The sequence below is a fragment of the Sceloporus occidentalis genome, unplaced genomic scaffold (genome assembly GCF_023333645.1).
Source record: "Sceloporus occidentalis isolate IW3139 unplaced genomic scaffold, rSceOcc1.0.p SCAF_5, whole genome shotgun sequence".
In the NCBI taxonomy this organism is placed as follows: Eukaryota; Metazoa; Chordata; class Lepidosauria; order Squamata; family Phrynosomatidae; genus Sceloporus; species Sceloporus occidentalis.
In genome coordinates this window covers 36,959,708-36,977,173 of record NW_028316985.1, presented here as the reverse complement: position 1 = coordinate 36,977,173, position 17,466 = coordinate 36,959,708, and the positions used below count along the sequence as shown (strand labels likewise).

At 40.5% G+C, this 17,466-nt stretch overlaps 1 protein-coding gene across 3 annotated transcripts in view; it reads left to right on the top strand.

Annotated features, from left to right (window-relative positions):
* The window catches only part of MRTFA (myocardin related transcription factor A), a 103,231-nt gene that overhangs the window by 12,293 nt on the left and 73,472 nt on the right, over positions 1–17,466 (top strand). For all 3 annotated transcript variants that reach the window (XM_089523677.1, XM_089523679.1, XM_089523676.1), the window contains exon 2: positions 5,365–5,418. The gene's annotated coding sequence lies outside the window, so the exon portion shown is untranslated. The remainder of the gene's footprint in view (positions 1–5,364; positions 5,419–17,466) is intronic.

Sequence of the window (17,466 nt, the reverse complement as noted above, 5' to 3'; positions counted from 1 at the left end):
TATTTCAGCTGTAAGTTTGTACATGTGTATGTGAGTTCTTCCAGTTTGTGGCCTACAGAAGGTAACATGTCTGTCCCTGAGAAATTAGGTTACATTAGGTTCTACCTAAGCCTCACTCTTTTACATCTGCTTTCTAGTCAGTAGTCATTTTTCTTTATGATGTGAATTACAACTTTAGTCAACTCCAGAGTACTGTTCAGTTCTGATGCATTCTAAATCTTAAGAATTCTTTTTTGTTCTTGTTCTCATTAGACAAATAACATCCATTTGAATATATGGTACCTTTTTATTAATGGATATTTATGCAGCCCTTCAAAAACTGTCCTGTGATTGAACGTAATGGGTATTGTTTTGGTTAATGTTTCATTTCTTGGTTTGGGACATACTGGAGTTTTCTTTTTATAAAATTCCATAGAGATAAAATTGATCTACATCAAAGTTTAGGGTTTGGAACTCATTGTTTTTTTCTTTGTAATCACTGGATGTTTTTACTAATTTTATTTACAATAGATATTAGATTTCAGAGTGCAATCTTCTTGTATTTTTTGGAGAAAAAGCTTAAAGGAAACCTTTGCATAACTACCTTCCAAATGACATGTTCTTAGGTGTTCAAAATTGTTATAGTACAGTGTCAGTTGTTCAAATACAGTGTCTGAAAGCATATTTATTTTATTTCTCTCCCATTTTTGTCACAATATGGGATGCAAAGCAGTACTTACATTCTGCTAGATCTGCAGAGCTGTAGCATGCTCTGTGTAAATGTTTTAATCAAGCATTACTATATACAGTCAGCCCTCAACCCTACAATCAGCCTCAACTTTTGTGGGGGTTAAGAGTACATGACCCCTGTGAAAGTGGAAACACTACAAATATTGTATAGGATGTTTTTTCCCCCTGAGATAATATTTCGCTAAGGCATTTGTAGGTCATCCAGGGCAATTCTGTGGGCAACTTCTGCTGGAAGTTGACCATAAAATTGTGCTGGAAGACCTAGAAATGGCTGGGGAGAGGCTGTAATCCTCAGATTATCAAATCTGCAAATGCTTAACACATAAATGTGGAGGGATGCCTGTAGATATCAGTGCCAGAAAATAAGCAGCTACTCAGAAAGCAGTGCTTAAGTAGCAAATTACTTTTATAATTATCTACTCTGGCACTGCCCAAGATCTCTGAAGAGAAAAGAGGTTGCACCTATTGTAACAGGTGTTTTTCAAATGGTTTGTCTTTATACAGTGATAACTTTTCACCTTTTCCTGCTATTTTGGCAGTATTTCACAGTGTCTCAGTGAAGGTATAGAATTATTTCTTTCCTTCTAAAGAAAAACTGTTGTGCATTAAAACTGTGATTAAAACTGTTGTGCATCCTTGTCTGGAAGGCTACTATATATACATGACTATAAGTTGAGAAATTTATATCCAAAATTGATTCTAAAACCCTGGGTTGATTTATATATGGGTCATTACAGTAATAGTGCTTAGAAAGGTCCTGAAAGAAGCATGATCCCATATGCCTTGGCAGTGATTTCAGAAAAAGGTACTGGCAGGAAGTGAGTGTTTGTGTGTGAGTAAAAGAGGTGATTCCTTTCCTGATCTGATGTTAAAGACTTCTCTCTCCACCAAACTTCACATTTAAATCCAGTTCCTTTCCATGCTGGTGTTAAAGACTTCTCTCCCTACCAAACCCCACATTTAAATCCACTTCTTTCCCTTCCCCATCTGATGTTAAAACCTTATCCTCCAGCACCAGGGAAATGGCCTGGAGAAGGAGGGAAGGAAGTGGTGTTTTCCCCTTTAGATCCTTTGTTATAGTCCCCTAAGTTTTACCCTCGATTTATATAGGGGTCATATCAAAATCCATGATTTTGACTCTAATACCTTCCCTCAACGTATATGTGAGGTCAGTTTGTACACGAGTATATATGGTAAGTAGCCTGTGCATGTGCAGTTCTCTTTCTATTAATGTTCATAGCTACTATAAGCAGCTGTTCTATCAAGTGGGAAACTTGGGCCTTCAGTTATTCCTGGGTTGCAACTCCCTGAGTCCTTCACCCATTGTCTTTGGTAGCTAGTGCTGATGGTAGTTGTAGTATGACATGTATAGGCTACAATTACTTCCCCTGTGGTGCAGATAACCTCTTGTACTGAAAGTAATGTTAAAAGCTTGTGAGGGAGGAAATGATGTTCTGAAAGCATGTTATAGATCTGCCAAAGCTACAGTTAGACTGACTGCAAATACTACAGTGTGCTAATATTGAGGCCTTGGACCTCTGTAAATTATTTAGGTTTTTTAAAAATATGGATTCACAATTTTTGATGTGGGATAATATGCAGAAACAAAAATTCCATGTGTCATGCATGTGATTTTATAGATGGAGAAATCCTTGCAAAAGCAGGAGAAACTAAATTTTCATGGATTCTGAGGGTCATGTATCCCTCAGATCCAGACCACAGCCAAGGCTTGTAGATTCTTTTTGTACAATATTGCCAAAATCCGACCATATCTCTCCGCCTCTGCTGCCAAGATCCTGGTCCATGCCCTAGTGGTCTCACGACTTGATTACTGTAATGTCCTCCTGGCTGGGCTTCCTCTTTCTCACCTCCGTCCTTTAATCTCTGTTCAGAATTCAGCTGCGCGCATTATCACTTCCACCCACCGCTCTGACCACATCTCTCCTGTGTTGGCATCCCTTCACTGGCTCCCCCTCCCTTTCCGCATTCAGTATAAGCTCCTGCTGTCCACGTTTAAAGCCCTCCATGGACTGGCCCCTCCTTACTTATCAGACCTTCTTTCTCCTCACCTTTCCACTCAGGCCCTCCGTTCTGGTAGTCAAGGTCTGCTGTCTCAGCCCAGGATTTCCTCTGCCCCATCCCGGATTCGCCCCTTTTCACTCGCTGCCCCTCACTCCTGGAACCTTCTTCCCCCACAAGCAAGAGCCATCACTTCTTTAACCAGCTTCAAAACGGAGTTGAAAACCATCCTGTTCAGAGAAGCCTTCCCAGGCATTGCATAATTGTCGCTTACTATTTGATGTTCTTGTGGTGCCTGTTTATTGAACCATTTCCTGTATTGCTATGTACTGTATATGTATTATCCTACTTGAGAGTATGTATTTTCCCTGGAAAATGATTAACCATTCATTATGAAGTGTCGCCCTCCCTCCAGTCCATCTGCCTTGGTCCAGGCCTTGGAGGTAGAGAGGAACTGCTGGACCTCTTACCCTTTCCCTCCACCACTCCCTTCTCCTTCTGTGTCTTGTCTTTTTAGATTGTAAGCCTGAGGGCAGGGAATCGTCTAACTAAAAGATTGTATGTACAGTGCTGTGTAAATTTACAGCGCTTCATAAATAAAGGTTAATAGTAATAATAATAAAACAATGTCAGTAGCACCGTTCTTCTATATGAGTGTTGTTACTCTTCAGAGATGAATGCTTTCACCTATTATTATTATTATTATATTATTATTATTATTATTATTTATGGTATTTATACCCTGCCCTTCAGCCCTAATGGCTATCAGAGCGGCTTATAGGTGATACAAGGAAAGTTTTGCATTACCTTTTTATTGTGATTGTAGTCTGAATTTACCAACATGGCAATAGTTTGGGTAGCCACCCAGAGTTTATCTGGGTGAATTATTGGAGCAGATGTGCTGGGCTGTCATGACAAAGGAAAACTATGAAAGGTATACTGTTGCTGGTTCTCTATGTGTGAGCATGATATATATGACTGGCTTTGGATGAAGAGGAAACCCATTTTTGTTTGCTTATATTGGGTACAGTATTGTGGACATGCTCAAAGTGGGTTGTATTTCATGCTAAGACAGTAAAGCTACAGTACTGTTAGATATCACTGAGGGAATATTGGTGTTTGCCAGATGTAGTGGTTTCCATGTATTAACATTCCAGATAAGCACAAGACAGATTCTAATAACTGCTAGTGCAAGTATGTTTAAGGTCAGCCTAGGCAGGAGCCTTTGTTGTACATTTCTGTGGTTCTTCAAAGTACTTCCTACATGGCCATTGTGTTGATTAGTAGAGTGGCTGTCTGGAAGTGTCATTTATCTATAAACATAGGGAAAGTATATATGGATTCTAAAAATGCTGCTCTTTATAACTGTTGCTTCACTACTAGTTGAGGCTGATTTTAGTATGTTTTTGTGAATAAGGCCTATTGATTATCTACAGATTTTGCAATTCTTTACAAATTCATATGGATCTTTATCTTAGATGTAATATGGAGGAAGGTTTATTAATATTTTTATAATAGTGTAACTTTGTTTTTATCTGTTTCTACAGACAGAGGCAGAAACAGAAATATGCAATGCCATGTTTAAGAATAATATGCATTTTAAGAATTGGGCCAGGCTGGATTGTTTCCAGTAATCTGACTTTATTAAGTTTCTGGAGGGTGTAGATTGGTCAGGTAATTTGGAAATAGTTGTTCTTGTTAGCAATTTTGCACAAATAACAAACAGTGGCTTTCAGTATCCAGGATGAGGCTTATTCTTTGTATGATTCTCCCTACCCTATGTATGCAGCTTAATACAGTGGGCCCTTGGTAACTGTTGGGGTTTGATACCAGGACCTCCTTTGTATAACAAAATCCATAGACCCTCAAGTCTCATTTTATACAGTGGGTTAGTAAAATGGTGTCCCTTATGTGAAATGGGAAAATTTAGGTTTTCTTTTGTAACTTTCACAAATATACTTTCAAGCTGTGGATGATTGTGAATTCAGAATCCATAGAAATGGAGGGCCAACTATAGATTACTTCCTGGCTTGATCAGATCATAGGATATGCACAAATCAGGTTTTGATTCTGGACTGGGGACAAACTGTGATTGGATTAAACCAAAATATAATTTAATAAGTAGAATGATGTGGGGAGAGAAGAGTGTGTGTGAGACAGGGCTTGTTCTCAGTTCTCTAAGACAAAGGTGGGGAGTCTCTGGCTGAATTCATTGTCGAGGAAGTTCTTGGGGGGGCTCCTTCCAGTGGTGGATGGGACCAAAAGCAAGAAAATAGGACCAAAAATAACAAGTACACACAAAACCATACAAGTTCTGGAAAACAATCAGATAATGGGGGAGCAAGTGTGCCAATCTGGGGAATACCAAGAAGGCTGAATTTGGTTCCAGCATTTTGGTCTCCCCCTGCCCCCAAAGCCATGATTGGGGTTTATCTGATTGTTGCCTTTAGTTATGTCTTAGTCCTTCAATTTCTTTGAAGGAGACATCCAAATACTTCAACCTGGTGAGAAAAGTTCAGGAGGAGAAGCTTAGTTGTTCTGCCCCACCCGTTGATAATGTGGCTTATATCATGATATTTATATGATTTCTTTTTTTCCCTTTTTCTTTTTTTGCAGTAATTGGAGCTCCTGGCATGGAACTGAGCTGGGTTGATTTGTGGGAACTATAAGGTAGGTTAAACTTTCTTTTATTTTCCCAATATAAATTTTCCCAGTTACATATCTTTTAAATTTTATTTAATGGTTTATAGTTTTGATTTTTGCCTGGATGTTATTGTGGATTCCACTTCTTATATATTGCTGTCGGTTGGTATGTGGAAAGAGCCACATAATTACAATTGTTGCCTAAACCGAAGTATTTCCCTACCAAATATGAAATATTTTCATTATTTCAGAAATGATAAGTTTCATCTGTGAATGGGATACATTTTTTGGAGTGAATATTTTCTGGAAATTTTTCCAGTACCCTAAACAGATTCTGAACTATTTTTTGTCCACAGGTTTAGCTTCTTTGTCAACATGTTTAGCTAGTTTAACTGAAATGCTGGAGTAGTGGAAAATCAATATACACAGTATTATTTAAATACTGAGACAAATTCAAAATATTAATTAAAAAATAAACCATTTATAAATATTAAATTAAAGATGCTGGTTGATAACCATTAGCATACTGATTTTAGCTTATCCAAAGAATGATTTACTGTATATACTCTTGTATAAGTCTAGAAATTTTAGTCAGAAAATTGCCCCCATAAAACTGAGTCGACTTATCCACAGATCAATGTAAGTATTATATTTTAACTCTTCCCTTTCTCTGAGTAGAGTGGTGAAAGGTAATAGGTTACTTCATCCCAGGAGCACCCAAAGAAGCGACAAACCTTTCTATTGTTTCCACCATGATCCCTTTTTGATTGCTTTCATGGGAAAATGGCAGTGGTGGTACCTCTTTGGTGCTTCTCCTCAAAGGAGTGCTAAGACAAATCAGGCTTAAAAGGATCTGAATAAGTTATTTCTTTATGAAGACAGTAAAGTTTGACTTTTACACCCTTTATTATGTGCTTCTAAGTTTTATCCTTGACTTATCTATGTGTCATATCAAAATCCATAATGTTGGCCCCCAAAACTTGCCCTAAACTTATACATGAGGTCAACTTATAGTCGAGTATATACAGTATGTGTGCATATACACACGCATGTGTGCATGTGCGTGAGTGTTTGTGTGCGTGCCTGCTTACTTACTAGGAAGAGTCATCTGAAGAGTCACCTGAAAAAAACAAATTACAGCTTTGAGATAGCTGAATATAAACTGTGCACAGTGTTTGCACACAGCATGCCAATGTGGCCATGCGCAGTCATGCCATCATTGAGAAGAACACGACTCGAGGTCCTACAAAATTTGCCAGAGCGAAACTGCTATGGGCGTGGTGATAAACCTATGGCATGCATGCCACAGATGGCACACAAAGCCATTTTTCAAGGTACTCTAACCCTATGGAGAGGCAGCTGAAGGCCCAGGAGGATGCCGGGGAGGGGCAGAGGAGGAACAGGCATGCATGACTAGGAAGGGTCCCCCCGGAGGTTCCGCCCCAGCACTGGATAACACCTGGTGTTGGAACACCGTTTAGTTTGGGCACTTGGTTCCTGAAAGGTTCACAGTCACTGTCCTGTGGATACGAAGGGCCAACTGTACTATGTTGGGCTGATGGGGGCACTTACATCTGCATATAGATGTAAGGCGGGGGGGGGGGTCACAAGGATTGCTTTTAAAGAAATGGTTGTAGCTAAAATTTTGATTGGCCTAATGTATAACCTGTACTCAGGACAACAGGTCACCATTAGGACAGAATACAGAGAAACAAAATGATTTCCAGTTGGCATGAAGATCAAGTAAGGGTGCATTTTATTACCCTATCTATTTAATTTGTATGCTGAACCTATCACATACAAAGGTGAATTAGACTCTGAAGAAGGAAGATCAGCAATTAAGATACAGTGGACCCTTCCCATCAATGGAGGTTCAGTTCCGCAGGGCCCTGCAGATGAGAAAAAAACATGGAAGGTTACACCCTATATTATTCAATGGGTGGCAGTGTGTGAGCATCTGCACGTATGTTCTACCATCAAATAATATGGGGCATGGTGATCCATGGTCAATCAAATCAGCGGATCATTAAGCCACTAATGTGGTGTACCCACTGAATATGGATGACACTATACTACTAGTAGAAAATAGCAAAGACTTGGGCTGATTATTGCAGAAACTCAGGGAAGAAAATGCTAAGGTAAGTTTGCACTTGAGCATCGAGAAAACAAAATTAATGGCCACAGATGATTTGTATAACTTTAAAGTAGATGATAAAGACATTGAAATAGTTTGAGATTTTCCGTTCCTTGCCTCAGTTATTAATCAGAATAGAGACTGTAGTCAAGAAATTAGAAGATTGGAATTTAGAAGGGCAACTATGAAGGAGCAAGACAAGATCCTGAAGTGTAAAGACATATTGCTGAATAAAAAAGTTAGGATTGTCCATGAGATTGTATTTCCCATTTCTGAGTATAGTTGTGAAAGCTACACAGTGAAGAAAACTGACAGGAAGAAAATCAACTCATTTGAATTGTGGTGCTGGAGTAGAGTTCTACAGATATCATGGACTGCTAAAAAGGGAAATAAATTGGTCCTAAAGCAAATGAGCCTGATCTCTCCCTAGAGGCCAAGATGACTAAAATGAGGCTGTTGTACTTGGGCCATATCATGAGAAGGCATGACTCAAAGGAAAAGATAGTGATGCTTGGTAAGGTAGAAGGCAGTAGGAAAAGAAGGAAGATCCCTTTGCAAGTGGGTAGATTCAATCAAGGAAGCCATGTCTGTGAGATTGCAAGACTCAGGGCTGTTGATGGCAGGGTGATGGAGGTCTCTCACTGATATAGATTGACACAACAACAAATTATTGTTCTGTAAATAAAGACAATGGAATACTCAGTATCACAGTGCTTAGTTCTTTTCCCCAGTGGGAGTGCATTTTATGTGTGAAATTTGTCGGCAAACTATTGTGTCAGTTTTAAAAAGTTCTAGGGCACTGCTAAAATGAACCCTATCCATACTATACCCACATTAGACTGATCAGACTTAGGGAAACTGCAGTGGCTGGGAATTCTAGGAAGTGTAGTTTGTGAGACATTAGCCTTCTCAGTCAGAGAGCTCTGGGGCCACACCAAAATTATAATCCCCAGGATTCCCTAGCACTGAGCCAAGACAGTTAAAGCGGTCTTGAACTTTATTATTTCTGCAGTGTGTTTAGGACCCTAGTGGGGTATAAATACAATATAATAAGAACAATAAGTGATGATATATCAGTATGGCGGCAGTAAACAACTGTACATAGAGATGGGAAAACATCTGTACGTGAAAGAGTAAGATTAGGAGAGAGAATATCTCTTTTAGAGAGGGGAGGGTTGATTCTGAAAAAGCTGATCTTGCCTAAAGCCTACAGTATATCCAGATTATGTATCAGTATGCCAGAAAATCTTTTTTTAAAAATCTGATGCTTTCTTGGCTTGATTAATAGACGGGTTGCCACAACCTGGGAGGTACACAGTTTCCTTCCAACAGAATGAAAGATGAAAAATAAGGTACCAAAGTTTTGAAAAATATTTTTAAAATTAATTTTTCCCACAGTGTGCAGAGATAATCTGGGGTCTTGCTCCTCCTATATATCCTTGAGGTAGGGCTTCAACAAACTGTCAATCAAACTTCACCACCCTAAGTGGAAGATCTAGACTCCCCCCCCCCCCCCCCACACACAGTTGCTGTGATGCTTCAGATTCACAGATCTTGTAGAGGAGACTGAAACACTGTTGTTTTTTTGCTTTTTAAAACCTTGCTACCCTGATGGGGAAAGCTGTTTTGTATGGGAGTTGGAAAGAGCGCACAGCCCCAACCTCTCTTCAGATGGCCAGTGGATGGTTAAGGGTGGATGGGTGGAGGTGGAGACACCCTCTGGACAACCATTCAAAGTCAGATGATGGACCCATCTACCTGGTCTGGGAGATCGGATCCTGCTTTGTTCCATGTCCCAGAGGCTATGGAGACACTTGGGAGAGGCTGCGTGTACTGGGGGAAAGCTTACATGTCTGTCAGCAAGCGTGGCTCCGGCCGTGTGGATAATTGATTGTGATGACCCCATTTCTCGCTGACTTCTAGTCATAAATGGCCAAGCTCTGCCCTTGGAGTTGTGATGCTGGATCATGCTTCTTGTACTGCAGGCTGGGGACACCTAAGGGGGCAGGGGGCATGGTTGGGGAAATGGCAGCAACTTCAGAGTCGTCACTCGGTGGTGGGATGGATCATGTCACATACAAAAAAACCCTGCAAGGCCCAATCATTGATTAATGTGGGTCCTCTAGAGGCCAAAAGCACACAAGACAAACAAGGAAGCTTCATTCCTTGGCTTATCTGAGAGAAGAGGGTGGAGAGGGTGGTGGGGGACTGTTCTCTGATGGTTCCCCCCATGTAGTAGTAATAATAATAATAATAATTATTATTTATTTGTATACCACCCTATGGGAAACCAATCCAGGCGGTTGACAACAGTAAAATATAAAATATAACACTTAAAAACACTTTATCCCCCCCCCCCCTTAAGACAGTATTAAACAGTATAACATATTAAAAACACAATATCAAAGCATATAAACAACAATTAAAAACTAAAACCCCTGATATCCCTCTGTTGATCCTCAACCATCACTAAGATGGGGCCGCGGGAGGAATCAGGGAATCAGGGAACCTGGGCCGGGATGGTTAATCTGGAAAGGCCTGCTGGAAGAGATCCGTCTTGACCGCTTTTTTAAAGCTGTCTAAGGCTAAAAGGATAAGCTAAAAGGATAAGCTATCAGATGTAAGGCTAAAAGGATAAGCAGGCCTATATCTCCTGCCTCATCATCTTGAGATTCTCTAGGCTCTGTGTTTCCCATCCCTTCTGACAAGGGATGGAGGGGTTGTCTCAGGATGAGAGGAATGTCTCTCTTGAATTAATGTTTGTTTGCCTGTTTGATCTGAATGATTTTTCTATCCTTCTCAGAAAGGTGGAGAAGTCATTGAGCTTAATTCTTACCAGTCAGTTAGCCAGTGTTGTGAATGAACAAGTACCTGAAATCAGATCTAAGGGTAAGCAGGATTGTTCAGTAGCACCCTTCCCTGTGGTGATAGCAGATGTTATGAAAGCAGAGTGGACACAACCTGGATTTGCTAGGGTGCCTTCAGTGTATTCTCTTCCTTTGGAGGTTATGGAGAAGTTGAAGCTCCCCTGTATTAAAGCTGCTGTGACAGGATTGATTTTGGAGAGTCTTTTACCCCAGGATGGGGAATGATACCCCCCAAAATCCAGAGGCCAACAGTTGGAGGCTTTTCTGTGTAGAGCATACGAGGCATCTGTGGCCATTTGAGCTGCTTTGGTAACTACCTTGTTTGCCAGAGCTGTTGTCAGGTGGGCTAAGGATATGTTGCCTCATATCTCTAAGGAGGAGATAAAACTTACACAGAGAGCTAATAAATTGACCAATGTGTCTGCAATCATGGCAGATGCCAGTCTGGATTCTGTCCCATTTTCTTCTAGGTTCATGGTGATGTATGTTGCAGCTTGGTGTCAACTCTGGCTAAAGAACTGGAATGCTGATACCAAGAGTAAGGCAAATTTGGCCGTGTGTCCATTAAAGGGGTCTGAATCATTTAGAGAAGGCTTGTGAGGTTTTGGTGGAGACCAACGATAAAAATAAAGTGTTGCCATCCTTGAATAAAAAGGAAGAGATGAAGACATTTCCATCTGGGACACAGTTCTTTTGTCCCTTCTGGCCTTAGTTTAGACAATAAGATTTCGGAGCTTTCAGGTCAAACTGGTCTTCCTTCAAGCCCCAGGGTAGACAACAGCAATGCTAAGTATTTAGCAAGGACACAGCTGCTTCCACCAGCAAACAGGATAGGATAACAAACCAGTCTGTCTTGACTTGGAGCAACTCCTAGTGTGACCATGCTGCCAGCATTTTATCCATCACTGGAAGTGGACATTCCAGTGTTTGAATGTGCAGGACTGTGAGGGAAGAATACACGATAGACTTCATTTGGAAGCCTTCAGATGTTTTTGTTTGATCCCATATGTCCAGGTCTCTGGAAAAACACCAAAGGATGCTGTAGGCTACAGATGCCCTTCTTCAAATGAGGGCCATAGGGTCACTGCCCCAGCATCAGAGATTTTGGGGATCCTATTCTGTGCTTTTCTTGATCCCAAAGAAAAACAGGGATTGCAACCTACCTACAAGAAGTACCTCAGATTTGTCAACCTGGAGAAACAGTACCAATACATAGTCCTATCATTTGGGCTATCCGTTTCCCCTTGGGCGTTCACAAAGGTGTTGGTGGTTTTGGTGGTTCATCTAAGGGTGTGTTGGATGCATGTCCACCCACATCCAGACAATCTGCTAGTCTGTTCATCCTCATTGGGTAAAGTCAGGAAGAATATGTGGATCACCATGGAGTATCTGGAGTGTCATGGGTTTGTTATAACAGGCAAGAGAGTCATGTGGCACTATCTCAAAGGACCCAGCATCTGGGTGCCATTGGAAACACGACCGGACATAAGAGTTTCCCTTCTGGGGGACAGAAGAGAGAAGTTACAGTTTCTGGTGGGCATGGTGTTGGACCAGCCAAGCTGTTTGATGGTGGCTTATACAGATGTGATTCCTTAAGCCAGGTTCCACCTAAAGAAGCTGCAGTGATTTGTTCTCCCCATTCAAGAGGAAATTGCTGAGTGGTGTTCCCTGAGGCTTCAACTTCTCCTGCCAGTATAAGGGGGTCCCTGGTTGGGTGGCTATAAAAGGCCTTCAAGGTGGAAATGCCCATCTGGGAGTCGAGGAGAGCGGTACTTACCATCTATGCCAGCTGAGAAGGTGGGGGTGCATTGTAATGATAGAGGGACAAGGCCTGTTGTCACCCAGTGAGAAGATAGATAGTATCAACTGGTTGGTGCTACAGGCAAAGTGTCTATCTTGCATTTCTCAGCTTGCAGGCAGAAGTTCAAGGAAAATGTGTTGATCTAGATGAGAGAAGTGATCCTCCTCCTGTTCTGATGCAGCGGAGGTTCCCCATTTGTCCTTGAAGGGGGAGTATCTCAAAAGACAGCTGAAAGCTCAGGCCGATTGGCTGAGCAGAGAAAGTCTGGATCAAAGAAAGTGGGAACTGGACTCCATGATATTTCAGTGTTCTAAAAGTTTGGCCTTTTATGAGTGGATCTTTTTGCCTTGCTGGAGAATCACAAACTCCCTTGCTTTGTATTGACATTTTGGATGAAAGGGGCATTAGTCTTTGATGTTTTGACCATCACTTGTCTAGGGGTGTTGCATTACATCTTTCCTCTGGTTGATGTGTTGCCCAAGGTATTAAGGAAAATAATGGAGGGAGCAGAAATAATTCAGTCTTGTTGGCTGTAGTTCTCAGATATGGCCTACATGCTGGTTCTGGAAGGTTGGTCTACCGCATCCTGATCCAGGTTGGTTATATTTACACAACTGGAGGTTGAGGGGGAAAGGTTAGTGGCTGAAGGGTTTGAGGAGTTGAACATGAGTCAACAGTGTGATGTGGCAGCTAAAAAGGCCAATGCAATTTTAGGCTGCATCAATAAAAGTATAGTGTCTAGATCAAGAGAAGTAATAGTACCACTGTATTCTGCTTTGGTCAGGCCTCACCTGGAATATTGTGTCCAGTTCTGGGCACCACCATTTAAAAAGGATGTGGAGAAACTGGAGCGTGTCCAAAGGAGGGCGACTAAAATGGTGAAGGGTCTGGAAATCATGTCCTATGAGGAACGACTCAGGGAGCTGGGAATGTTTAGCCTGGAGAAGAGAAAGTTAATAGGTGATATGATAGCCTTGTTTAAATATTTGAAGGGATGTCATACTGAGGAGGGAACAAGCTTGTTTTCTGCTGCTCCAGAGACTAGGACCCGGAACAGTGGATGCAAGCTCCAGGAAAAGAGATTCCACCTCAATATTAGGAGGAACTTCCTGACAGTAAGGGCTGTTGAACAGTGGAACACACTCCCTCGGAGAGTGGTGGAGTCTCCCTCCTTGGAGATCTTTAAGCAGAGGCTGGATGGCCATCTGTCGGGAATGCTTTGATTGAGAGTTCCTGCATGGCATGGGGGTTGAACTGGATGGCCCTTGTGGTTTCTTCTAACGCTGTGATTCTATGATTCTAGGAGGATCTTACTCAGACTATTCTAGAGGGAGTAGGCATGGTCGAGCTGTGCCTGCCCCTTCTCTCTTTCCAGGCTAGGGCAGTTGGAACTTCTCAGCTTGGCCATCTCAGGTTAAAAGAAAAATAGATGTTTCTTTATTTCCACCCATGGTTGCTCGCCACTGCACTTTGAGAAGAGAACCAAGTTGATAGTACCAAGTTTAATATGAGGAGTTGTATTTTTTCCTAAAAAGAAAACCTCACCTAGCCACTGGCTCTTGATTGCTAATGACTTTCCCACAGAAAGCAGAATATACATTTTAAAACAAAATCTGATAAAGATAATGCTGAATGACTGTGCTTGTTAAGTTCCAAATAAGTTTTGTTGGCTTATTTTATGCTATGAAAACTATTTAATAGAACTGGTTTCTCACAGTTGAGAACGAAAAGTAGTTTTCATGGGTCATGCTTATTTTTGCTTCTTAATTGTACTGCACATGCTTGAAAATTTCAGAGCAAGTAGAAGGATTTTTGCTCAGATTTATTGTTTAGCTAAATAACCGAGTTATCTGTTTAGAATTAACACTTAGAAATCAAGAGGCCTTTCTCACACTTCCCCAAAAATAGTTTTTAATTCCAGTCATACTAGTTTTCCATGTTCTTAATCTGTTCTGAGACTATAAATATGTCTTTTGTGGAACCATGACTTAAAAAAAGTGACTGATACGGCTTGGGATTGGATTTGAGTTTGCGAATTGTGGCTACATATGAGCAGCAACTTTATGCTGTGCTTTGTTTTTGTTTGTTTTGTAAAACTCTAGGCTATGCATGAGAGCTCTCCTGTTGGTATGCTTTTATGCTCTTAGATTTTGCTTATAAATCTTGTGCTATCCTTTTCTTCTCATCTCTTCCCGCTGCTTAAGCCCCAGCTTTGTTTACTGCGGTTATTATCAGCTTTTGCATTAATCCTAAACATATTATATAACAGTGTAGATGGATTTGTACATTCGTTTTTAAAATTTCTCCCTCTCTCTCTGCTGTTCAGAATAACACAAAGAGGTGATGTGGTTATTTCCAGTACTGTCTCTCTGAATACCACCACTGGTAGAAATTATTTTTTGGTTGTATGGCACCTGAAAATGTGTTACCAGAAATAAATACACTTTATCCTTTCTGTGTGTTTATTTATATGTAAAGTGAAGATGGTGCTAAATAAATAAATTAAAAAATTAAATAAAAAAAAAATCCAAAGGTCAGTAATTTAAATAAAATTGAACTGGTTTTGGTTGCTTTTTTAAAAGATAGATTCTCTTACTGTTTGTTTGCAACGATGTAATGTATTTTGGTTCGTCATATATATCTAAAGGCAGCAAAGAGAAGAGTTCATTTATTGCCTGTTCCTTCCTTTTGAATAAAATGAAAATGCAAGTTCCAGTGTTGCAACCTATTTCTGTCATGGCAGGCAACCTGTCAAATCCTTATCACAATTACTTCTTTCTGTACATAAATTGCAAAATTGGGTTTAGCTTAGTGACCCAAGGAATGGCTACCCTGTCCTTGACACCAGTGGTTTTATATAATAAACAGAAGCAGTGGCACCATTAAAAAAATATACCCCATGTTAAGTTTTCCCCCCATTATTTCAAGCTTTTAATTGTTTGGGACTGAAATAGGTAAATACACTGTGAAATTGGTGGTCCCAAGGCATCCTGTATTCAAAGCATGGTGTGAAAGAGGGCATCAGTCATAAGATAAATTATATCTCACTTTTCTTTACCTTTTGCCTTGACTGTGTGCTTGAATGCTAAAGATCAATAGATAAATGTTTTAATCACCTCAGTGGCCCTCTTGTGCACATCATCATGGCTGGATTTTACAGTCATCCCTCTGGATTTGCTGACTTCCCTTCCACGGTTTTGAATTTTCGTAGACAGGAAGCCAGAGGGATAAAATGTTTTTAATGCAGCCATTAAAAACAATGAGGCTCAAATATTTGCAGTTTTTCTGATTTGCTGAGGGGTCTGGAATGGATCCCCCATGAATCAGAAGGAACGACTGTACACATTTATATAAATTCTTGTTTCCTTCCCACTGATAGTTCTCTATTGTGTATGCGAGTTGGTTTAAGATAGGCACATAGATACCTACTCATAGGGCAAACATAAAGAGAAGAGAGGCAATAGCAGAGACTTTTTTCCTTTTGTACTATGCAGTGTTTATGCTTCATCATTGGCATAAAATTTAAGATGGAATATGAGTTAGAAAAAAGAAAGCAACACAAAGAGATTAGGAATCTTTTTTCTCTCTGCCTTTCTGAAGAGAAGCAGGGTCAAAACAAAGTCACACTGAAAAATGATTACAGTCAGCCCTCCACATTTGTTGCTTTGACTTTTGTGGATTTGATTATTCACAGATTTGAGTAAAATCTCTCTAGGAATCACTAGGTCCTCTAGCACAACTGTGCCGGACATTGACCATAGAGTTGTGATGGTGAACCTACAGATTCCTAGAGAAAACACTTCTCTAGGCATTTGTAGTTCCCCCAGCATGATTCTGTGGTCAGTTTCCGGTGGATGTTGGCCTTAAAGTTGTACTGGGGGCCTAGAGATTCCCAGAGAGGTGCTCTCAGTGAAAAAATAGTGGGTTTTTATTTGTGGTTTTTCCACTTTAATGGGGGTCTGTGCCCCATACCCAGCTAATGTGGAGGGCCCACTTTACGCCTAATCCAATATCCCCCTTAATTTGCACTTAAAACTGGATAATTTAGTAATAGCTACAGTTAAGAAGACTTGAATTATTTGCACATGAGTATCTAAACGTAGACTAAGTTGATGAGCTTCTGGTGTATACTGATAGTAGTAGTAATAATTACTAGATAATAGGTAACTATTTGTTAATCCTGTCACTACTCCGAGCCCCTATCACTTGTTCCGGCTTCTGCCAGCCTAGCAGTTCGAAAGCATGAAAATGCAAGTAGATAAATAGGTACCACCTTGGTGGGAAAGTAACAACAGCATTCCATGCAGTCATGCTGGCCACATGACCACAGAAATTGTTTTCAGACAATGCTGGATCTTTGACTTAGTAATGGAGATGACCCCTACCCCCTGCAGTCTGTTACAACTAGACATTCACATCAAGGGGAAATCTTTACCCTTACTTTTTGATAACTAATAAATAAATACAACCACATTGAAGGAGGAGAGCAGCATTACTGGAATATGCTATTAACTGATCTTTGCCTCCATAGAAGTCTGAATATTAAATATAGTCATACCTAGATCAGTGATTGAATACCATCTGAAATTGAGACTGAATCTGGGATCCTGGCTCAAAGTCACATTACCATTTGCCATCCCCCGCTCCAGTTTATGATGATCTTCTGAAATCCAGTGGCTTTTAGTACCTCTTGCAGACTGATGGCACCATCTCCATTTGACTGCTCTTTTCTCTGTGCAGTTGAATCTTTCCATTGTTTTGCTTTGATGTTTCACTACCAGTTTAGATTCATATATATGCTGGATTTAATTTCTTTTATTCCAAATCATTTATTCTGTTTATGCTTTCTATATCCAGTGACAGTACTACAGTTCACTTTTTGGAATAGTTATGAAACCTGTAGGCTTTATACAGTAGGCTGTTGGTAGCCACTGCAGTTTGGTTCCAGGTTCTCCTGTGGATACCAAAATCTTTGGATGCTCAAGTTCTGTTATATACAATGGCATAGTAAAATGGTGTCCTTTATATAAAATGGCAACATCAAGGTTTGCTTTTTGGAATTAAAAAAAAATCCCCCCAAGCCGTGAATGGTTGATATGGATGGCTGACTAGTGGATTGCTCCCTTTTTTATAGCCAGTTGCTAAACTAAGTTGCATTTTGCTGTATAACATTGTGAAAACACTGTGGGCCTGCTGCATTGGCAGGATAGAGACCCACAGATTCAACTACCTGCAGATCACCATGCCCCATATTATTCAATCGTGGTGTGTGC